Here is a 24,968-nt window from a genome sequence, read left to right as displayed (position 1 = left end):
CCTTGGTGGGCTACAGTCCACAGAGTCTCAAAGAGTCGGACACGGATGAAGTGACCTAGCACACACATGCGACAGGTACACAAAGGTCTGATTTCATAGAACAAATTATGCCATTATGCCAGTATTATTCCAAGGTGGGTGTATCTTGCAGAGAGTAACTTCTGTGGTTAATGTGGTTTCTTTCCCTGCTTTTTCTAAACTTCTAAAACCAACTAACTATGCAATATAGGTTTCCCTTGAAAAGAAGGAATGTCCATTCAATACACACATTCCAATTAAGCAAATGTGAATTATGAAATAATTAGACCTCCTGGGATTATGATCATTTAAAAATGTTCAGCTATGGCTAACACCTTACAGAAGCTCTGGGGTACAATTATCTTGCTACCTATGTACTTTGAACATTACTTAATACCTCTTTATCTCTTCTAACTATTTAAGGAGCTAGGTCTAACAAATGACAGGTAATGAAAAAAATATTTTACCTGCAATACAAAATAATTCTTTTCCCTGTTAATGAACACTCAAGTTTCCTTCCCCTCAGCTTAAAAAAGAAAAAAAAAACTGACAGCCACTTTAGACTCATTTTACATGCAAGATTTCTGGTTAGTATGAAATATATTTGTTTCTGTGTTATTCATATTTTTTTCATACATTTTTATTTCATACATTTTTTTCTTTTGTCTTTGTGCTACGTCACTTCAGTTGTATCCAACTCTTTGTGACTCCATGGACCATAGCCTGCCAGGCTCCTCGTCCATGGGATTCTCCAAGCAGGACTACTGGAGTGGTTTGCCATTTCCTCCTCCAGGGAATCCACCACTCCAAGGATCAAACCAGAGTCACTTATGTCTCCGGCATTGACAGGGAGGTTCTTTACCACTAGCACCACCTGGGAAGCCCCTGTTTTCTCTTAAGATGGACCATAAATGTGAAATCAAGCAAACACATGCAGCAAGCCAGGATATTGTTCTCTCTTTATTAACACACATCCTCAACTTATGCAGCACTCTCATTTTAAGAATTATGGTACTGAAAATATAAAACAGCTTCCATCCCAAAGTGTCAACTGAATAATCACTGCAATTGATTTGGTCTTGAGAGGCAAGCTTCCTCACTGTTATCAGACAGTAAAATTTTAATTTCTAGAATGTAAAATTCTAACGCTCACAGTTAAGAGTGAGGTATTAAGAGATACCTATAATTGGGACCGTTTCTTTGTTTTGGGCTGTACCACAAGGCATGCATGATCTCAGTTGCCTAACCAGGCAGGGACTGAACCCTAGCCCCTTGCAGTGCAAGTGTGGGAGTCCTAACCACTGAACCACCAGGAAAAGTCCCAGAATCTGTTCCTTATGAGAGACAACCAAACCAAGGATATTGGTGACAAATCAGCAAGGTTCTGTGCTATTTTTCTAGAATATTTTACTCCTGATTTTCATAGGAAGACAGCACCATAAAGAATAATATTAAAATTTTTATCTACATGGAACTCATTCTGTTAAAGGAATCAGACAAGAGGTCCTGGCAACCCATTTCCTTCAAAGGGATAATTATTCTGAGAAAATTATCCAAATCATTAAAAGGATAAAATATGGCTTGGAGTTTAATTATATACAAATCAGCAATTAAACATCTAGATTCATCACAGATTCTTGCGATTTTTCTACATTTTCTCTCATCCTCATTTACACTCCTCTGATTTCAGGTGCATCTCCCTTTACCCATCTTCTCTGATAAATCAACCACCTAATAAATAGTGTCTGGCATCTTACTGACTAAAAAGACTATACAACATTAATCAAATCTTACTTTGGAATTAATTCCTTTGACGATTTCTCTTCCTCCTCCATGTTAAATGGGGTCACACTTCTGATGACCGTTATCTTCTGAATCAAAACCTAGTATATGTGATCTAACAAGATAGAATACTTTATTCAAAAAAAAAAGGGTGCAGGAAATGGGCAGAAATATCAGACTACCTGAAATTTCTATACTACTTCCAGGTATGTGAATCTGCATTTTATGGATGCCAAAAAGTTGGTATTTCTGAAATATTTCACAAGTTGAAAAGCCAATAAAAAAAATACTTGAAAACCGAAATGTCCAAAGGTGTGTGGGTCCTGGATCTGTATCTCATCACCTGCAATTTGTCTCCTTATGTACAAAGTTCAAGTTTCAAAGCTCTAAGTAGCAGCTCTGTGCAAATGTCTTCAAAACATGAGTCTAGCCCAGACCTTTCTCCTAAAAGGTCTCTCTTTGCTAATTGTCTAGAAATTCACTTAGATGTCTCATCAACTCTGCCAGTAAAAGATCATGGGCCAGGAGAAACCAGAAGCTTGTAGCTAAATCAGAGTAGTAGGACAAGAGAAGAACAGAAATGAGAGGGTCCATGATAAATTCTTTACCTGCAATGTCTCAACCAATCTTCACAATAATATCCCTTACAAATAGGACTATTACCATCTCCACTTCAGAAATGAGGGAACTGAGGCTTAGAGATGATGGAATCTGCTCAGGTCAAACGGCTAGTTCAGTTCAGTTCAGTCGCTCAGTCGTGTCCGACTCGCTTGCGACCCCATGAATCGCAGCACACCAGGCCTCCCTGTCCATCATCAACTCAGACTCACATCCATCAAGTCGGTGATGTCATCCAGCCATCTCATCCTCTGTTGCCCCCTTCTTCTCCTGCCCCCAATCCCTCCCAGCATCAGTCTTTTCCAATGAGTCAACCCTTCATATGAGGTGGCCAAAGTACTGGAGTTTCAGCTTCAGCATCATTCCTTCCAAAGAAATCCCAGGGCTGATCTCCTTCAGAATGGACTGGCTGGATCTCCTTGCAGTCCAAGGGACTCTCAAGAGTCTTCTCCAACACCAAGTTCAAACCCATCAATTCTTTGGCACTCAGCTTTCTTCACAGTCCAACTCTCACATCCATACATGACTACTGGAAAAACCATAGCCTTGACAAGACGACCTTAGGCGGCAAAGTAATGTCTCTGCTTTTGAATATGCTATCTAGGTTGGTCGTTAACTTTTCTTCCAAGGAGTAAGCATCTTTTAATTTCATGGCTGCAGTCACCATCTGCAGTGATTTGGGAGCCCAGAAAAATAAAGTCTGACACTGTTTCCACTGTTTCCCATCTATTTCCCATGAAGTGATGGGACCAGATGCCATGATCTTCGTTTTCTGAATGTTGAGCTTTAAGCCTACTTTTTCACTCTCCTCTTTCACTTTCATCAAAGGTTTTTTAGTACCTCTTCACTTTCTGCCATAAGGGTGGTGTCCTCTGCCTATCTGAGGTTACTGGTATTTCTCCCGGCAATCTTGATTCCAGCTTGTGTTTCTTCCAGCCCAGCGTTCTCATGATGTACTCTGCATGTAAGTTAAATAAGCAAGGTGACAATATACAGACTTGACGTACTCCTTTCCTTATTTGGAACCAGTCTGTTGTTCCATGTCCAGTTCTAACTGTTGCTTCCTGACCTGCATACAGGTTTCTCAAGAGGCAGGTCAGGTGGTCTGGTATGCCCATCTCTTTCAGAGTTTTTCACAGTTTATTGTGATCCACACAGTCAAAGGCTTTGGCATAGTCAATAAAGCAGAAATAGATGTTTTTCTGGAACTCTCATGCTCTTTCCATGATCCAGCAGATGTTGGCAATTTGATCTCTGGTTCCTCCTCTGCCTTTTCTAAAACCAGCTTGAACATCAGGGAGTTCACGGTTCATGTATTGCTGAAGCTTGGCTTGGAGAATTTTGAGCATTACTTTACTAGCATGTGAGATGAGTGCAATTGTGTGGTAGTTTGAGCATTCTTTGGCATTGCCTTTCTTTGGGATTGGAATGAAAACTGACCTTTTCCAGTCCTGTGGCCACTGCTGAGTTTTCCAAATTTGCTGGCATATTGAGTGCAGCACTTTCACAGCATCATCTTTTAGGATTTGCTATAGCTCAACTGGAATTCCATCACCTCCACTAGCTTTGTTTGTACTGACGCTTTCTAAGGACCACTTGACTTCACATTCCAAGATGTCTGGCTCTAGATGAGTGATCACACGATCGAGATTATCCAGGTCGTGAACATCTTTTTTGTATAGTTCTTCTGTGTATTCTTGCCACCTCTTCTTAATATCTTCTGCTTCTGTTAGGTCCAGACCATTTCTGTCCTTTATCGAGCCCATCTTTGCATGAAATGTTCCCTTGGTATCTCTAATTTTGTTGAAGAGATCTCTAGTCTTTCCCATTCCGTTGTTTTCCTCTATTTCTTTGCATTGTTCGCTGAGGAAGGCTTTCTTATCTCTTCTTGCTATTCTTTGGAACTCTGCATTCAGATGCTTATATCTTTCCTTTTCTCCTTTGCTTTTCGCTTCTCTTCTTTTCACAGCTATTTGTAAGGATCTGAATCCAGCTTCAAAGCCCAAGCACCTATACTTTTAAAACCCCAAAAGGAGACAAGATATATATAGATTCTAACAGATAACGTGTAGTCATTGGTCAATTCAAGAAGCATTCTCAGAGCACCAAATATGTGCCAGATACAAAGGAGACCAAAAAAAGAGATCTGAATTTAATTCCCCACTTATCACTTAATAGCTATGTAGCCAGGGTAAATCTCCAGCTTTACTCTCAAATGACTCAGAAAACATATATATGCCTATATTTTTACACAGAGAAAGAGAGAGAAAGAGACAATATGATAAAGCAGATGGGAAAAACCATAACAATTAATTGAGAATCTCTGAAGAGGGGATGGGACCTTTTTGTACTGTGCATGCAGCTTCTATGTAAGTTTGAAACTAAATCCAAGTAAAAAGCTACAGAAAAACTCACAGTGGTATCAAAACAAAATATTTTGTGACTTTCTCTGGTTGCATTCAGTGGCTTAGGTTTAAAAGCAGCATATATAAACGGTAGAATTGCTCCAAGACTAGAAGCTAAGAATACTAGGAAGAAAAATGACTGAAGAGGGAACTGAAGCAAAGGAAAACAAAGAAGTACTACTGGGAGTGAGGTCTTGATAGAGCTTAAGACTAAGTATGGTGGGGAAAAGGGGAGTGAGAATTGGAATGACAGGAGGCTAAAGCCAGAGGAACAGTAGGTAGCATTCAACATTTGTCATTTAGGAAACATAATTTAACCCCACGAAGAGATGCCACTTCATGTCCACTGCTAAGTCGCTTCAGTTGTGTCCGACTCTGTGCGACCCCATAGACGGCAGCCCATGAGGCTCCCGTCCCTGGGATTCTCCAGGCAAGAACACTGGAGTGGGTTGCCATTTCCTTCTCCAATGCATGAAAGTGAAAAGTCAAAGCGAAGTCGCTCAGTCGTGTCTGACTCTTAGCGTCCCCATGGACTGCAGCCTACCAGGCTCCTCTGTCCATGGGATTTTCCCGGCAAGAGCACTGGACTGGGGTGCCATTGCCTTCTACATCATGTCTACTAGAGAAGTTAAATTTAAAAAGACTTACTACTGTATCAAGTGTTGGTGTTGGCAAGGTTAAAGAGAAAAACTCACACATTCCTGATGGGAACACAGAACGCAACAGAAACTTAGGAATACAGTTAAACCATTTCTTACAAAGTTACACATGCAGTTATCACATGACCCAGTAATTCCAGTTCTAGGTTTCTACTTAAGAGAAACAAAAATGTATGCCACACAAAAACTTACACATAAATGTTCTTGGCAGCATTATTCAAATTAGCTGAAAATTGGAAACAATCCATTCGGAGAAGGCAATGGCACCCCACTCCAGTACTCTTGCCTGGAACTCCATCGGAAATAGACGGGGAAACAATGGAAACAGTGTCAGACTTTATTTTGGGGGGCTCCAAAATCACTCCAGATGGTGACTGCAGCCATGAAATTAAAAGACGCTTACTCCTTGGAAGGAAAGTTATGACCAACCTAGATAACATATTCAAAAGCAGAGACATTACTTTGCCGCCTAAGGTCTGTCTAGTCAAGGCTATGGTTTTCCCAGTGGTCATGTATGGATGTGAGAGTTGGACTGTGAAGAAAGCTGAGTGCCAAAGAATTGATGGGTTTGAACTGTGATGTTGGAGAAGACTCTTTCGAGTCCCTTGGACTGCAAGGAGATCCAACCAGTCCATTCTGAAGGAGATCAGCCCTGGGATTTCCTTGGAAGGAATGATGCTAAAGCTGAAACTCCAGTACTTTGGCCACCTCATATGAAGAGTTGACTCACTGGAAAAGACTCTGATGCTGGGAGGGATTGGGGGCAGGAGGAGAAGGGGACCACAGAGGATGAGATGGCTGGATGGCATCACGGACTCAATGGATGCAAGTGTGAGTGAACTCCGGGAGTTGATGATGGACAGGGAGGCCTGGCGTGCTGCGATTCATGGGGTCGCAAGGAGTCAGACATGACTGAGCGACTGAACTGAACAGAAGCCAAGACAGTTCAATGGGAGAAAGGACAGTCTTTTCAACAAATAGTGCCAGGAAAACAGAATATCCATGCAAAATAATGAAGCTGAACCCTTTACCTTATACCACGTGCAAAAATTAACTGAAAATGGATCAAAGATCTAAACATAAGAGCTAAAATTACAAAACTTCTAGGAGGAAACACGTGGCAAAAGATATAAATACTTAATATCTAGAATATATAAAGAACTCCTACAACTCAATAAACAATTTAATCCAAAAATAGGCAAAGGACTTGAATAGACATTATTTCCAAAGAAGGTATACCCAAGCATGGCCAATAAGCACATGAAAAGATGCTCAACATCAGTAATCATTAAGAAATGCAAATCAAAACCAGAATGAGATATCACTTCATATCATTAAGATGGCTATTCTCAAAAAATCAGTACATTTTGCTGAGGATGTGGAGTAACTGGAACTCTTCTGCATTGGTGATAGGAATGTAAAATAGTGCAGCCTTGTGGAAAAGTTTGGCAGCTCCTCAAAAAGTTAAATATAGGATTACTTATGATCCAGCAATTCCACTTCTAGGTATATACCCAAAATATTTGAAATCAAGACCTAGAACAGATATTTACAATGTTTATACCAGCATTACACAATAGCCAAAAGGCAGAAACAACCCAATGGCCATGGATGGATAAAAAAACAAAAATGTGATAAACATACATACAATGGAATATTACTGCCTTGGAAAGGAATGAAATTCTCATATATGCTACTAGATGAATGAACCTTGAAGGCATTATGCTAAGTGAAATGGGTCAGACACAAAAGGATTAACACTGTTTGATTATACTTAGATTAAAAAAGGGAGAGGGGGGACGGTGGAGAAAACAAGAAGGGAAAAAAAGAAAAGGCAAAAAAAAAAAAAAAAGGAAGGGAGGGACCAAGCTAATGACAGACATTGCTACATGGATATACCTCACAAAAACAACCTAGGTGATGAAAGAAGCCAAACTCAAAAGACCATGTATTTAATGATTCCATTTATATCAAATGCTGAGAAAGAACAAATCTACAGAGAAGAGAGCAGGCTATTGGTTGGTTACCACTGGGGATGGAAATGAGACCTGTTTAAAAGCACTCAAAGAATCTTTCTGGAGTGATGGAAATGTTCTAAAACTGGAATGTCCAGCTAATCTAGACAAGATTAGCTGAAGTATTTCACTTTTTTGATGATACAATATTTGATATTAAAGAATACATGCAGCCCATTTCCTTTTCTGTAACTTACTCAGAAGCTTATATGACTTAGGTTCACAGGTAGATTCTTTATACACCTGGATGTAAAAATGAACACAAGGTTCTGGCTAACATCTACTTTAGGAGGTTACTAGCATTTTTAATCTCTCAGATGAAGTGTGTTCACACTTTGCCTAATCTTCCTCTTATACAACCAGGTCTCATGCTTTTATCATATGTGAGGAATTCAACAGCTATGACATGCAAAACTAACCATACATGGAAAACTACCTGAAGATTTCCTATATTTCAATCTTTTACCTTCTTACATTCTAGGGATGCTAAAATGTTCTGTATCTTTTTAGGCATGTTCCAAAAAACTGTCAGAAATACGTCTTTGAAAATATTTGTCTTTAAGCTCTGGCAAGTTGTTGTTGTTTTTCTGAACCTCACGGCATGCAGATTCTTAGTTCTTTAACCAGGAATGGAACCCATGCCCCCCTGCCCTTGATGTACAGAGTCCTAACCACTGGACCACCAGGGAATTCCCTCAGGCAACAGGTTATGATTTTGTCTTTTAAGGAGGGACTGCTAATAGCTCAGAATGGTGTGTGTGGCGGGGAGCTGGGGCCGGGGAGATGTATTAGTAAGCAGAGGTTAGACTAGGAAGTCACATGGCTGGGTGGTTAAAAGGGACTTTGATATGGCAAACTTCAGTTCAAAGTATGCTAGCCACTCACAAGCTAAGGCAACCCTAGACAAATTATTAATAGGAAGTGTTTCTAAATCATCTCACTTGTTAAATGAAGGTAACAATACTTCCTCCTCTTAAGGTTATTGGGTAACTACCTCAGAGAACCCTTAGGACAGAATCAGCTGGTAAAAAATTCAAAAGGCAATAAGAAATCACTATAGAATTTCAAGCAGAGACAGACGTGAATGAATAGTAAAGAATGTATCATAGAGAGCCAAAACTAAAAGTGAAGATTGGTCAGGGTGCTATTTTAGTAATCTAAGAAACCACACTGTCATGCGTGCTAAAACAGTGAAGAAAAAAAGGATTGATTCCAGAGTTACTATGGATTTTAAATCAATGGGAAGTTGTGGCTAACTAGGGAAGAAGAGAAGGAAGACTCAGTGGCACCTGGGTTCTGACATGGATGGTAATACCACCGCACGTTTACTGTGAGGGTAGGGGGAAAAGGACTTGAAGGACACTGCTGGGGAGGACAAAATAAGCCACTTAGCTTTGGTGAGTTTAACACAGGTGTGGAAGAAACGCTCAAGGAGAGTTCAGTGAACAGGAGTCTTAAGTGCAAACAAAAAATCCGTATTTAAGACACTAATCTCAGAACCATTAATATATAAAGATGTTAACTGATGATATGGGACTGGAGATTATCCAAGAAGTATAGAGTGAGAAGAGTGTTAAGGTCAGAATCCTATGAAATTCCAATACTTAAAAGCTGTAATGAGGAAACAGCAAGGATAGAGATCAGAAACAGAAGGAAGCCCAGGCACATCACTAAACTTAGGGGAGGAGTCTCAAGAAGTAAGGCGCAGTCAATATACTAAGCTCTGCTAAGAAATCACGTACCTACAAAAAATGTGGGAGTAGGGGAAGTAACCAAGATGCTTATTTGTGGAGGAAAAAAATGGGTATAATGATAGAAAGATCTGTTCGCTTCTACAAAAACAGTACTAACCACAATGTTTTGAGTTCATTTTTTTTCTAACGATATACAAAAACACAGAAAATCAGATTCAGCCAAAGAGGTTAATATACATTATCAGTTAATAAATAAGCATTTTCAAGTTACCAAAAAAAAAAAAGAAAGAAAACCATCTCCTAAAACATTTACCTATTTTTATAAAGAAGCCATAAAGGGAAACCACTGCAAAACTGTAAAGTCCCCTTTTACACAAAGAGATATTGTAACTACTAAGCCACAGTTTCAAAGCTCTTTCACATTTTACCAACTTTCTGTCCATTAACCTTTTCCTCTGTCATTAAGAAAAAGAAATCAATGCATTCTCCTTGAATGAAGACTAGCATCAGACACTGAATGCATTTAATATCCTTCCTCTAGATCACTTTTTTCCTTCACTTTAAAAGAATAAAATAGAATTATTGCTACTGTTATGTTGTCTCAATATTAGGTCATTTAAAGATTCTTCTCCCTCTAGAAAATTGGCCTCTACCCTCGGAATGAAGCTAATGTACTAAAAGGATACTCCTTAGTTCAAACTGTGGACCAGAAATCAGTAGTAGGGGTACAGAAGAGAAACAATGGAAGGTTATCTGTTCTCAAAAGCACTGCAGGCAGATTCTCCACTGTCTGAGCCACCAGGGAAGCCCGAAGTTCTAATGTTACCAGAGTTCTAGGAGAGGAGGTAAACCTGTATCTTGCCTACTCACTAAAATATAATCTAGAGCCAAATTTGAAATGACTTTCACTAAAACTGTTATATTTACAATTACTTTCATCTCTATCTGGCAGCAATAAGATGAATCGGTTAAGAACAAAATTAAATACATTTTCTTAAATTCAGAACAAAGGAAATATGATACAAATGTTTAAGCACCAACATAAATCTTAAATATTTTGGTGAAACAATTGTTCTACTCATGAATCAAGTATTTACATTATCTGTATAAAATCCTGACACACCTAGCAAATTTAAATGCAGAGAAAATGTATTTCACAACAACTGCTTCATTAATTAAAAGTCATCAGGTTTAATTTTTTTCTCTTCCATTTCAAATGTTAAGAAAACCAAAATATCTGGGGGGAAAAAAAAAATCACTCCTAAGCCACAACAAACACAACAGCCATGAAAAGAAACTTCCCCCAGAAATATACAAAAAGCCAAAGATTTAAGTTTATCAGCAAAAATTTACAGAAATTATTTACTAAATTATTTAAACTGAAAAATGAGCTGAACTATTTAGTTCAAGATTATACATACATGCTTAACTACTGGCTCCACTAGTGAATTAGAACTTAACTCATGACTTATCACTGACTCCTATTTATAAATTAGATTTTTTAAATGTCTTATAGAATTTTGCTTTAAAACAACTTTTTAAGTTTATTCTGGAACATTAGTTAACAAGGTCACATCCTGACAATCCTAGCCTATTCTATTTAACAGACTAGGTGCCAAGCTTATACACAATGCAGCAGTTACTGCCAAAGAACGCTCTTAAAGACAGACGGGAAGAGCACAGGACTAGTAACACAACATGTGTATATGGTCATCTTACCTTCAACTGAAAACCTAAGGAACACTAGGAAAATGCTAGTATTTTAAAACCTAGATCTGTAACATAGATCTATGTTTCTACATTGTACTTAAAAAATCAGAAATGCACAAAGTGACAAAGGCTATTCATATCTGTTCAGACTAACCTTAAGTATTACAGCTCCCTCTCTAAAAATGTTTCTGATGTTTTTCTTAGAAGAAAATCCTCTGATATGTGCTACCAGAAGAGATATGTACTAAGGAAAATTTGTGTGAGCAACAATTCCAATGTAAAACATCAAGCCCTGTTCTTAACTGATAGCTTCACATACAATACAACCAACAAAGATATAATTGCTCACTTAAGTAGGTAAAAATTCTCCCAATTTCCTTCAGCTGATTTTAATGTCCAGAAAATGGATTCAGATTCATCTACATAGTGGAAAACGGAATTTAAAACAGCCTATTAGTTTAGGCAAAAACTAATCAACAAGTCAGACACCTTCAGAGGCACACTTTAATGAGAACACTTAGGGGCTACCCATTAGAGAAATTTTAAAGCACATTTTTCTGGTGGCAATATAAACTGGAATAACCTTTTTCAAAAGCAATTTGGCTACTGAAGTCTTTATAGCCTTTGATCTAGGTAAGCCCACTCTAGGGGATTTTCCCAAAAGAAATATAGAAGAAAATATCTTAAAATTTACACAAACAGGTTTGTTTAGCAATACCATTTAAAATGGTGAAAAATTAGGAACAATCTAATTGTAAAACAGGCAAAAAACTAGGTAGATTAAGGTCCCATTAACCTAAGGGAATTCTATAGCAAATGAAATGAAAACAATTTTAATAATAGATGATACAGTTTGATAAAAAATAGAAAACTGTCTTTATTAACAATCATGGGGAAAATATAAGATATGGTAAGGTACAGAATAGAACAGGGGAAGAAGACCACCTCACAACAATCTTGTGGATATCTGGGTGACTTTCCTTGATTTTATTAGTATTATAGTATTGCTTATGCAATAGATGGAGCAGAAAGCATTAATTTAAAACCTTTTGTGTGATCTGAAAGAAGCAGCATAGTAAATACAAGTATACTGACTGAAATGCTTAGGTGGCATTTGGACCAATTATTCAAATTATTCTAAACCTTAATTCCTATAAGATCAAAGAGCAATAATACAAAAACAAGGACCTCTAAGGGAAACTTCTGGTACTGAAACATAGTAAAATTATTTCTTAAGTAAGAAATGTCAATAGATTTATAGACACTTTTTAAGTTTTGGCAGCCTATTTATACTTCTTAAAAATATAAATTCACTCATTTCCTGTTTCAAAAGGGTGTTGATTGCTTTATGTCCACCTTAAAAGAAATGAAGTTTGAAAGGAGGACAAAGTTTTACCTTGTTCTATATAAAATGAATCTATGATCTTTTAAAAAAGCAAAACTAAAATTATGAGCATACTAAAAAGCGCCAACACATTGGTAGATTTAAAATACACTGAAGTTTAAAAGGGGGGGATGTATGCTGGGGGGTAAAAAAAATTAACAGCTGGCATTTCAATTCTTTAAAAAAGACACCTTTAAACCTACCACATATATCTGTCTTTTAGCAACTTCACATCTTAAGTTTAAGGAAAATGACATAAACAGACCTCCTCCTCAAGATGTCATTTATAAAAATTGACAAATGACTCTTCAAACATCCAATCTGAGAGAAAAGACTGTTACTGGAGATGATTTTTATGCAAGTATTTTTTAATGACACTTAAATTCTTAACTAAAAATAATGATAAAAGAAAGTCAAGTTTGATTCTCTGAACACCTATTTCCTGTCCAAACAGCCCTTTTGTTCTGCTTCCCTGCTTAATTTTAATGTTCAGTTTGCATCAGAAAATAGCAACAATGACAAAAGCTGGCATACACAGAAGCACAAAGGAGCAAAAGTGTAAAATAAAGGATCATTAAAAGATTAGAACAAAAGTCCTACCAACAAAACCTCCACAATTTTCTGTTTGCTTCACCTCAGATTAACTTCACTTGAAGCTGTACTCCAAAGCAACCAAACCTGAATGCCAAGCTCCACCTTCTCCAATTCTAGTGGCTGAAGAGTAAAACCTCCTCCCTGTTAGTGAAACTGATAATTGTGATTGGATACGGCTAATATCCATTATTTTAAAGAACTTTTCCTTGCTAGCAGGTTAGGTTAAACATACTAAAACCCCCTGGATAAGCTGGTTTCTTAAAGAAACAGTAGGTAATGTTTCAGTTTTCCCATCATATACTATTTGCTTACTCTTTTGTCTAGGTAAAAAATAAATAAACCAAGTAACAGCAATGAAAATCTCATAGAAGAAGTGTTAGTTTGCAGTTCAGTGACCAAGCGTTTAAAATACAATGCTTTTAAACGAAATCATTTGATTTTTTTTTTTACAGAGCCTGAGAGTGAAGTTATGCTTTATAAAGACAAGATGCCTTTTTCAATAGAGTTCACATTTGGTATGAAATCTAAAACACCAACAGAAATCCACCGCAAAAATTTTGCTAATGAGAACAAAATAGTATTTTCTCTAAGACTTAAAACATAAAACTACATCTTAAATGAAAATACATAGCACTAAAATATTGAATGCAAAAATTTCTAAGATATCAAATACAATATCACAAGAATAGAGTAAAATTTTCAGTGACATCAGACTGATATTTCTATTTAAAACTGAAGAAAAATGAGGCAAATATTATTTCTATGTCACCACACTTACAGGTTTGATGTCATGTTTTGCAAGGTTAATGCTTACCCATTGCAAAAACAAAAGAAGACAACTTGTTCTAATGAACTTCAGGATGGTTCAAGTCATTTTCTTCTTTAGTTTTTTTAAAAGAAAAGTGGACACTATTTTGCATCCTACTGAGATATTAATCTAAGGTGGCATAGTAACCCTAAGGGAGAGCTGAAGGGTATCCTCCTCTTAAAATATGTTACATTAAATGTTATTTTTACTACAGAGATTCTAAAGAGATTCTGACTTTTGAACAAAGATCTTTGGTCACTTTGGACATTACAAAATTGGCTGTATTTTAAAATTTGCTGTATGCTTAAATTAGAACCGTTTATGTTTTTAGGAGTTTGATCCGTTAACTGTTACTCTGACATTCATCATTATCTGATTGAATGACAAATTTAAAGAGTATTCACCTCTACCAAAAATTGACTTATAAAAACAAATTCAAAATTTAAACAAATCAGAGTAGCTCCTTCTTAAAATATATTTTCAGTTACTTTACGTAAGAATTTTTCATTTAAATTTCATTTTGTGAGTTAAAAATCTTGCAAGCATTTTTCCTCAAAGAAAATTCATACATTAAAACAACATAAAGCCAACAAACTTATTCTGAATACAAAGAGAAGTCTTTGTAAGAAACTGAAAATGCACATAATTGCAACTAGACATGAATATGGAGTAATACCCCACAGAAGCCCAAACAGCTGCATAATCTATTATGCCTTTTAAGTGGACAAATTGAAAGAGCCAATTCACAGAGGTCCAGTCCCAAGATCCTTTGCAAGGATTCACAGCTTTGAATGCCCAGCACTTCACAAGTCAAGTTCAGGTTTTCTTCCCACTGTGTGGACACATGCAAAAAGACCCTGGGAGGAGAAGAGGTACAAGAGCAGACAATAGGAAAAATACACAATTTGAGTTATAGCATCAAACATGAGTTACATCATAAAACAAGTTTTAGATGGCCAAAATTTTACAGGGTTATAGAAAAAGAGACAGCGAACATTCTACTTTTAAAATTTGGCAAACATAAAATTAGTCTTCGGCTATGGGAACCAAATGAACCTTTGTTCTAACATCAATTTTTCACATCAAAGTTAACTATTTGTGTACAACAAAGACACAGAACATACACTAATCTAACACCAAAATCCTCTCCATTTATAACCAAAAGAAAATATAGATTGAAATATAGACTGAACTATTCAGATGGTTCAAAGATCACTAGGACCTATTTAAAAGAACTGCAAGTTGACAAATATCATTTTAGGTGGCTTACAGAGTAAAAGTATTGTATTCCTCTTCTAAATCTGCAATAGAAGAAAACAACAGACAAAATAACTAAAAAGAGAGCGATACCACAACTGAAGTTATCTGAAAGTAACTCTGCTTCCTGGGAACAGGAAGGCGGCAAAAGGGTCAAGGCTTCCTCAAGGCTCCCTGATTGCTTGTGACATCACTTTTCCAACATCAAATATTCAAGGGGTGTACTCTTTGTGAGAGTTCAGAGGTTTTCACAAATCTATCAACTGAAAACAGTTTAGAAGAGACCAAGCCACTAAACAACTTGGTCTCATTTCACTTACTATTGAAAAGACCCTATATAAAAAGGCAATACCTAGACTATTAGGAATAGCCTTCGGTACGTTCAGAGCAAGGGGAAAATTTCCATGGAATTTTTAGGGACTGAGAATGGTTCAAAATATTCTTCCTACAACAGAAATTATTACTTGGCAGTAATATCCCTGAGTGCTACAGGTAGTTAAGGCAGCAGCTGGTGAAAGGTAGCTGGTGACAATAGCAAAACAAGACTAAGGTCACTAAGGATAAAGTCTGAAAACCATCAACTGATGGAGGGAAAAAATATTTAAGAAATATTTCCCTGACAAATACACAGTGTCTACAGAAGTGAGGTATGTATTTGAGTTTGGAACTCCTGATGACTATCTTCTCATTAAGAGAAAAAAATACAAAGTGAGCATGGGGGAGAAAGAGGGGACACTGAGGGCCCATTCAGCAGACTACCAAACACAAAGGAAACATTTAGGAAGTAAACAGGTAAAAAAAGCATAAACCAAGCTTAAAAAGAGACAGCCTTCTGTAAGACAGTAAATTGTTCTAAGTCTAAAGAAACAGACAAGGTCACCAATAAATGTAAATTAAAAAGGAACAGGGATCATAATATGGAGACCAAAGAATAAGTAAAAGAAATGCATTCATAGTCCCCAATTATTTAGATTTAATAGTTATGAATTTTCATGTGCCAAACAACACACAACTGATCATCTAATAAACTGCTACACAAAGAAAAATGACAGAAAACAGGTTGGCAGACTTTAAATTCCCTCTCTGGTTAGCAGCCTAAAGCCAGAAAAACATAACCAAAAGATGAATGATGCACAGCAATTATTTAATAAGGACAGTTCTTTATTTAGCTATCAAAAGAAAAGCTTCTTTTCTCAACAATCATAGGAAAAAATTTTAAATTATAGTCCAGAAGAAAACCAACAATTTTAAAAAGCAAAAGTTGAATAGGTAATGTTTTCTACCTATTGAAAAGCTTATTCATTCATCAAACATTTTGAACACCTACTATATATATGCTGGGCACCACTGGCTGCTGTAAACGCCACAGTGAACTGTCCCTCCATTCTAGAAACTTACAGTCTAGAGTCAGACCAGTGCTGACCACCTAGAAAATAATGTGAGTCCCATGCAATCTTCAACTTTCTGGTAGCCACATTAAAACACTACAATAAAGTTAAATTAACTGTCATAAATATTTTCTTTAACAGGAAATATGTAAGGTAGCATTACTTCAATATGTAATCAATATCTTAAAAATTGAGCTCTTTTCCCTTTTTTGTGCTAGAAATCAATCTTATATTTCATACTTACAGCACATCTCAATTCAGACTTGCCCTATTTCAATAGCCAGTTGCGGCTACTTAAACTTAAATACTGTAGCTTTTAGCCACATGATTATTCAGAAATTAAGATAAATTTTCATTACTGCACAAGACTCTATCTCTGCTGTCCACTGTAATAGCCACTAGTTGCATATAGATACAGAGCCCCTGAAATGTGACTAGTAAAACTGAGGATATCAATTTTTTACATTATTTAATTTTAGTTAATTTAAATAGCCACAAGTGGCTAGTAACTACAAGATTGAAAAGTACAGCTCTAGGAGAAAAAGACTGTTGAGACAAATCACATGCATTTAAAGAACTGCAGTTGTTACAAGTATTTACCAAAGAAATGTCCAAAGGGAAATGGGAAATGAGTAAATATAGCCAACAAAGAACTTAACCTGTTTTGCCAGCCTTAAGGGTTAATTCATCAAAGGAAATCACAAGTTAGCAAATGCGGACAGCCTTTGCAAAGATCCTGAGTGGGAGGAAAGTGAAAATACAGTAGAAATACTGAAGGAAAGTACCAAGGAGCAAAATAATCCAGGTTATTTGTAAGTGACCAATTTGGATCACAGACTATAAATAGGATAGGAAGGTGGTGAAGCAGAAGGAGCCTTAGCACTTGGAAATAAGTCTTGCAATAACCCCACTCTCTTCACTCAGTAAACTCCAGCCATTCCAATCTCCGGTCACCTAAACTGAGCCAGGTTCTTTTTGTCCCTTTTACTCCGGAAACTTGCCCCAGTATTTTTCTGATCTTAGAAGTCAGAATCACAGTTCCAAAATTTCTATTCCAGATAGGGTTTGAGGTAATAATCCAACTGGAGGATATGGCATGGAGGGGGTGGGACAGGGGCTTGAACCTGTTTGCAAAACAATTTTTACAAAACATGTTTACAGAACTAATTCAGTGTGTCACTTTTTTTTTTTTTTAATGTTGTGACAAGACTGGGGAAGTTAAGAAAACTTCCCAAACACACACACCATCACTAACTTTAAACATTACATTCTCAGAACAAACATCCCAACTAGCACCTTCCAATCTCTATCAGAGACAGAGATAGAGATAGCTCCTTCCCAGCAGCTGTCAAAATCTGAAAACTCTATGCAGTGGTCTGTTAACAGCCTAGCTTTTCCAACGGACAGTAAACTCCATGACAGCAAAGATCCTGTATCATTCATCTCTGTCTCCTCAACACTTAGCACCATGCCCAAGTAGCACAGAGAACAGCTGAATGAAAACTCCAACAGCAGGGATTTTAATAAAGATATTACAGGTTAAATTTAAAGGAAAAAAATACCTAAACTAGGCTCAAAGGAAAACTTAATGGCATTAAATTTTTTTCATTATACAACATAAAACATTAAGTAGAAATAACAGTATTTTCTAAATTAAAAAATTCAAGACCAAAAACAACCCGAAGACCCTGAGGAATCAACTAAAAACTCCAGGACCAACAAAGCAACAACCAAAAATTGCAAGGGGAGTGAGGGGAAGAGGATGGTAAGACTTAACAATAACAAAAGGAAAACACATTATTACTCCCAGTTACTAAAACAATGTGCACTGGCTGGTACTGAATAAAAGCTAAAAAGAACCAAACATAAATGTATTTAGTATATGACAAAGGCAGCTTTATTTGAAGGCAAAAGAAAAAGTTTTCTTTTATGGGGCTAAAATCACTGATTAACTACTAAGGAAAACTAAGGACAATTCTTTCACTTCACATATTATGTCAAAATAAATCTTCGATGAACAGAAGAGAGAGATGTGAAAAATGAAACCACAAAGAACCAGAAGAAAACAGTTATCTGGGTAGGAGAGTGCATTAACTATGAAAGTAGAAGCTGTAAAAACAATGTTATTAACCTAAACTTCTTAAAAGACAAAAATTTTTAATTAAAAAAGTAAATAAACAAAAGGCTAATGAAGAGCAAGGGAAAATGTTAGTAGGATGAGTCAAAGGGTGGCTATTCTAAATATAAACACCACCACAATGAGCCAAAGACAAACCAGAAGATGTCCAGAACCTATACCTCTATTATCATAACTAATTAATCTAAGAAATAAATTACAAATCTTATGAAAAGAAAAAGAAAGAAAAAATATTATTTCTGGTAAAGATAGGGAGGAAATGTGTACGCATATTTTTCATCGAACTTCATACAGGTTTGGTCAACTTATACTGCAACGTTAGTCAAACTTTTAAGATAAGATTTGTCAGTATTCATGAGTAAAAAAAAAAATGTTCATATACTTTAAACAATTTTAAGACTGGCTGAATCCTAAAGAAATAAGAAATACATGGTAAGACGTAGCTCTTAAGATGTTCTTCACCACATTGTAATAGTGAAAAAAAGGATAAAGAAGTAAGTTATACACAATAAGTGACTAAATTAACAGTACTTTCATAAGACAAAATGGCAGGTACCTTTTAAAAATCTTATTTTCAATATATAGGGACCTAACAGTAAAGCTGTTTTTTCCAGTAGTCACACATGGATGTGAGAGTTGGACTATAAAGAAAGCTGAGCACCAAAGAATTGATGCTTTTGAACTGTGTGGTGTTGGAGAAGACTCTGGAGAGTCCCTTGGACTACAAGGAGATCCAACCAGTTCATCCTAAAGGAAATCAGTCCTGAATTGGAAGGACTGATGTTGAAGCTGAAACTCCAATACTTTGGCCACCTGATGTGAAGAACTGACCTATGTGAAAAGACCCTGATGCTGGGAAAGATTTTTAAAAAGCAGAAGCAGAAGGGGACGACAGAGGATGAGATGGTTGGATGGCATCACCGACTCAATGGACATGAGTTTGAGCAAACTCCGGGAGTTGGTGATGGACAGGGAGGCCTGGCGTGCTGCAGTCCTTGGGGTCGCAAGAGTCAGGCACAACTGAGGGACTGAACTGAACAGTAAAGCTGAGGAAATCCTTGCCCATAAGCAGTTTACTTCAAGCAGGGGATACAGACAATAACCAGATAAATCACTTCAGATGTTAGGTTCTCAAAGGACACAAAGAAGGTAACACAGCCAGCTGACTGGGAAAGTGGTCTGAGATGGCGTTTCATAAGGAGTGACATTTGAGCAAAATACGACTGGGTGTTCAGGCAGAAGGAACAATTTTAAGAGAACTAAGCTTGGCATACAGCACTGCTGGGGGTACACGAGTCAGGGTGAGCAGCATAAGATAAGCCTGTGAGGCTGATGGCCCCGACAGTCTAGATCAGCCACAAACAAGTCCTGCCCAAGAGGTATCTTAAGTGGAAAACACACAACCAATGGTGAAGACGGTCTTAAAAAAGTAAAATATATCCCACTAATTTCTTATACTGACCACTTGCTGAATCACAGTATTTTGGGTTAAAAAATATTTCACCTGTTTCTCTTTGTAAATGCGGCTATTAGAAAATGTTTAACTACTTATGTGGTTCCCATTTGTAGCTCCTATTGTATTTTCATTGGACACTGTTGGTCAAGAGTATAAAAAAATCTGGATTTGTTTTGAGTCTGAGAATAAGATAATCTAATTTACATACTGAAACGATTGTTCTGCACAGGAAAGGGAGAGAACCTTGAAGCAAAGATACCAGTGAGGTGACTACCACCACCATACCATGTACAACAAAGGTGTTGAGATGGATCATGTTTGGTTTAAGTTTTGAACACAGAAGCAGCCTAGTACTGTTTAGAATTCAACGTTTAATTGTTTAGGCTAAGAAAAACAAAAACAGAGAGACTGGTGGGATACCTGCCAAAATATTAATAATTACTCATTCTTTGTTAACTTTTCTGATGGTTTAGGGGAAAAAAAAAAAAGTTGCCCTCATAATGAAATACAAAACTGAGGTTTGTTTTTGTTTTTTTAAAGCAAGATAAAATAGTCCTATCAAAACAAAGCCTCCTGACACTTGTCTGCAGGCTTCGTGCACTGTCCTTAAGAAACAAAAAACACCACTTCTCATGCCTATAAAAAAGTTTACTCAAAGATATATATAAACTCATATTACTTATACACACACCATTTTCAGGAAGTTAATACTGCTTCATAATTTATCTTTGCGTTGCTGTTCACACAATAAATCCCAAATCTGAGGCGGGGGTCGGGGGGTGGCATGAAAAGTATTTAAATGTGTTGCTAACATATCCTGATCTATACTCACCACACACCTTTCTCAAAAATGTTCCAAAGGACACATACAATGTAATTCCAGAGAATAATACCTTGGCCCTAATCATTTTCCTTAGAAGCTCTGCCATTTGATAGGTGCTTCACTTAACTGAAGTCTGCGTAACTGATAGGATAAACTCAGGACAGGTTTCTTTTACACATGTGTACTACGGCACAAGAGAAGTTTTAAGAAGCTTGCTATTCTAAAAAGTGGGAAAGGGAACCCCAGAAAAGTGATTTATTTTATACCCAATCAAGTGTTTTTTTCTACTGTATTTACATTTTTGCAGTGAAAAAGTTGACAGCAAATAGTGCCAGACTTCTTACTATGGGATTTCCAAGGACAACATTCATTCAGACTGACAGGAATCCTGGTTTCTCATGCAGATGTTCAAAAACTATGAACCAATTACTATGGATATGAATTTACCATTAAAACATAAAAGAGAATCCTTAAGTTTTTCATTTATTTCTAGTATCTCAATCTATTTTACCCCTGAGTACCTAAAATGTCCCAGTGAAATCTGCATTCACCCTAAAGCAACTCTTGCGCTTGTGTACCAGGAGCCAGGAAACAAGAAATGTTCATGGGACACAGCTGGTAACAGCAAAACAGAATCAAAGACACGAGCTAAAGGCCCATGAGTCGTGGAAGATGAACACAATATTAATCTTTACATTAACAGAGCAATGAAACGAATGAACTACAGCCATATATTCTTTTTATAAAAAAGCTCAAAAGAAAAACATACTAAACACACAGTTTGAGCACACAGACGTTATGTTATGAAACTTCTAAAAAAAATGCAAGGGAATGGTAAACAAAATACACTAGACTGAAACGATTACCTCGGTAAGGACAGGCAGATGTGTAAGACAGATAAGAAACTCATAAACATATGCAAGTATTGGTAATATTCCAACTTTTGGTTTAGAGATGGAAAGCATGGATTTTTATTACATTTTTATCTCTTTATACTCTCTTGTGTACAGCATATTTTAACACTGTGTTATCTGTGTTCATACCTTTGTGGCATTAAATATACTTTGAATACTTCGCTTAAAAAACTGTAATTAACATACAATAAACTGCATATACTTAAAAGTGTAAAATGTGATCTGTTTTGACACAGGAAATTATCACAGTTGAGACAATAAGCCAGCAACACCGAAATTCTCCTCCTGTACACCTTTGCAATCCCTGTTTCCCTTAAATACATTTTAAAACATAAAAGAAAAAAAATGTTAAAAGATAACCTGTTTGGGAAATATAAATGTGCATATTCTGCAGAAAGAAAACATCTTCCCTTGAAGCCCTGGACTAAGGGTAACTGGGCAAAATGTCCTAAAATTGGTAACATAAACATTACGTAACTAACCTTAAAAGTCTATGGGATTTTACATTAAAAAAAAAAATTCCGAATTTGATTTGACAGAGGACTTTAAACCTCTTGCTCGGAGCATTAAATCATTAATAACGAACCAGTTTTTTAACCACCAAACAACTTATACATGGTCTGTGTGTAACTTCTTCACACTGCTGAACAGCTAATCTGAGTGTGAAGATAAATCATCGCAGCGTCTTAATCGGGTGGTTGGTTTGGCACAAAGTTTCGACATAAAAGTTAAAATCGTCTCAGACGCATTATTCTTTTGTCCTTGTTTACGTAGTTAGACGGCAACGTGAAAATACTACTCCAGAGGAAAATCGAGAAATTCTGAGTCCACCCAACAAAAGCGGAGGAAAGAGACACCCCCCCACCCCGACCCCCTTTCCTTGTCTTGACTTGCTAGACTTTCCCCCTGGCCGGTGGCTGTAAACACGGCAGGTGAAAAGCCCTTCCAAGAAGGGCTCGGACTGGGAGGCGTGAGGCGAGGAACTTGACCCGGGCGGGTGACAGGGACGCGCCAGAGGGCGCCAGGGGTCCCTCCGGCCCCCGCCCGCCAACTGCTCGGAATGGGAGGACAGCGGCGGCTCCCCATCCCCCGAGGCCTGGGGGCAGTCGGGGGGGGTCTCACCTCGGCGCGCCGCCCCCGCCCCCGCTCCCAGCGGGAAGCCCGGGACCCCGAGGGCCCGCCGCGCGTCCGGGAGTTCCGCCGCACCTCGGCCCCCACCCCCGGGGCCAGGAAGCCCCTCACCCCTCAGCAAATACCCGGCCCGGGCCCGCGGCCGGCCCACCACCTGCTGCGCCCGCCGGCCGCCCTCCGCTTCCTGCTCCCCTGGGCCGGGAGGGGCCGGGGGCGGGCCTGGCGTCGCCTGAGCCGGTGGGGGAAGGGAGCGGGAGGGGGAGGGGAAGCGCCGGTCGCCGGGGCCACACGGGCCCCGCTCCTCACCTGGCGGCGGCTCCCTCCGCCTGACGCGCTGCCTGCCGCCGCCGGTCGCCGCCGGTGAATGGGGACAGGTGAGGCCGCCAAACCCCTGGTCGCTCCGGCCCCGCCGCCGCCGGCCCCTCCGTCCGCTGTTTATTAAACTTTTCTGTTTGGTTGTTCGGCCTGTGACGCGACTAGGGGGCAGAGCTCCGCGATTGGCCGGCGCCCGGCGCTGACGCGGCAACCCCCGCCCGCAGCCTAATTATTACCGGCCGGGGCGGAGCCGCGGGCCGGAGCCGGCTGGGGGCGGGGCCAGGTCTCGGAGCAAGCGGTGATTGGCTGGAGCGTGAGAAGAGGCGGAGCGAAGCTAGGGGAGACTCTCCTCCAGCCTCTCCGCCTCCACTGTCCTTCCTCCGCCGGAGCTTCCTCCCGGCGGTAGCGGGGGCGACAACAGGAGGGCGTTTCCTGGGGTCTAGAGGAGAGTCATCGAGTCTGGGGCGGTAGGTTCAGGTCCCTCTGCTACCACGAAGGGGGCTGCATGTTCCTGTGCCGGATCGAGTAGCCAGAAAGAGTTGCGTTTCACCTGCCAGTTGTGCAAGAAGGAATTCTTAGCTTTCCCCCACGTGCAACATTGTGCCCCCACCCCCCATTTTTGCAAGGGCAGAATCCAAGGCCTGGGGCACTACTCTGCCCCGTCCTGAGCCACTGCTTGGAAAGATAAGGAAAACTAGTAGAAACGAGCATGCACAGGTGTGTCCCCCCCCGCCCCAACACACACACATGCATGGACGCACACGCCCCCACAGGCACCCGGACTCCTTTGCAAAACTCTTTGCAGAAGTGCACATCCACTTCCCAGCTGAGTGGGCTTCCCAGCTACTGCGCTGGGGCGTGGCGTGCTGAGCAGAACGGCTCTCCCGCAGCTTCTCACCCTTGGGCTCTGATGCAGTACAAGTTCGAGGTCATTCAGTCCTGCCGTGATTAGAGGGGTTCAGATGGGGCTGGCAGGTAGAAGGTGGACCGGGTCCTGCGGGTCCTTTTTAGTTTTATATTTGGTGTTTTGTTTAGGAATATTTTGGAAGAAAATTTCATGTTAAAAAAAATGGAGTAAAAAATATTATTTGATTACTGAGGTTTTTTGGTGCCCCTTAAAATTTTCCGTTTCAAAAATCTCACTATCCTCACCCTAGTTGGATCTCACTTGTGGGGAGAGAGATATTGATGTGACTGACTAAGGTATTTTGCAATAGGCCTTTGGGATAAGAAGAGGTTAATTATAGAGGAGAGATAGGGGCCAGAAAGTTTTCAAGGAGGAGGTGGCATTGGTTTTTGGCACTGAGAGTGTGTAAGGCTCAGCCTGCTGGCAACCTGGAGAAACATTTTCTTGCTCTCCTCAAGAGGCTGGAAAATGCAATGTGGGATTGGAAGGACAGAGAACGGTTGTGAGGTGACAAACAGATGCTTTAGGGGCAAGTAAGACCCCTAGTGTGAGCATTAAAGTTAAACCTAGTGTGAGCATTAGAAGGGGGACTTGCCCAGGACTGTTGATTTAAAAGGCATTCAAATTTAATTGTAAAAACATACATACAAACAATGGACTCACCCAGCACAAGAGGATTTTGCCCAAGGTCATCATCCTTGATAATGCAGACCTGGAGATTAGGTTATAATGGAGACAAGAGATCGTTTTAGAGTCAGTTATTTGACAGATCTTCAAAGCCACATTGAGTCCTTGACTCAGTAGGAAATAAGAAAGCATCAAATGGTGAATTAGAACAATTTGGTGGATTCTTCCAATACTAGGAATAATTTTGCAGCCCGGGCCACCTGGGGTACTGTCAGCTATTCACTGCCCTCTTGTCACCAGGTAGAACTATATGGAAAGAACTTAGG

General features: G+C 38.9%; 1 protein-coding gene across 17 annotated transcripts in view; it reads right to left on the bottom strand.

Moving 5' to 3' along the window:
• Positions 1-23,243, bottom strand: part of ZFAND6 (zinc finger AN1-type containing 6) — a 55,756-nt gene extending 32,513 nt beyond the window's left edge. For 4 of the 17 annotated variants that reach the window (XM_060401675.1, XM_042235145.1, XM_042235146.1 and 1 more), the window contains exon 1: positions 23,100-23,243. The gene's annotated coding sequence lies outside the window, so the exon portion shown is untranslated. Of the gene's footprint in view, positions 1-1,812; positions 12,973-22,784; positions 22,980-23,099 lie in introns of those variants that run through there. The other 13 variants (XM_060401677.1, XM_042235141.1, XM_060401672.1 and 10 more) reach the window with 6 other exon arrangements.
• Positions 23,244-24,968: the final 1,725 nt, after the last annotated feature.

This window comes from Ovis aries, chromosome 18 (assembly GCF_016772045.2).
Source record: "Ovis aries strain OAR_USU_Benz2616 breed Rambouillet chromosome 18, ARS-UI_Ramb_v3.0, whole genome shotgun sequence".
NCBI lineage: Eukaryota > Metazoa > Chordata > Mammalia > Artiodactyla > Bovidae > Ovis > Ovis aries.
The sequence above is the reverse complement of the archived record's forward strand: the minus strand, read 5'-3'. Positions and strand labels throughout refer to the sequence as shown.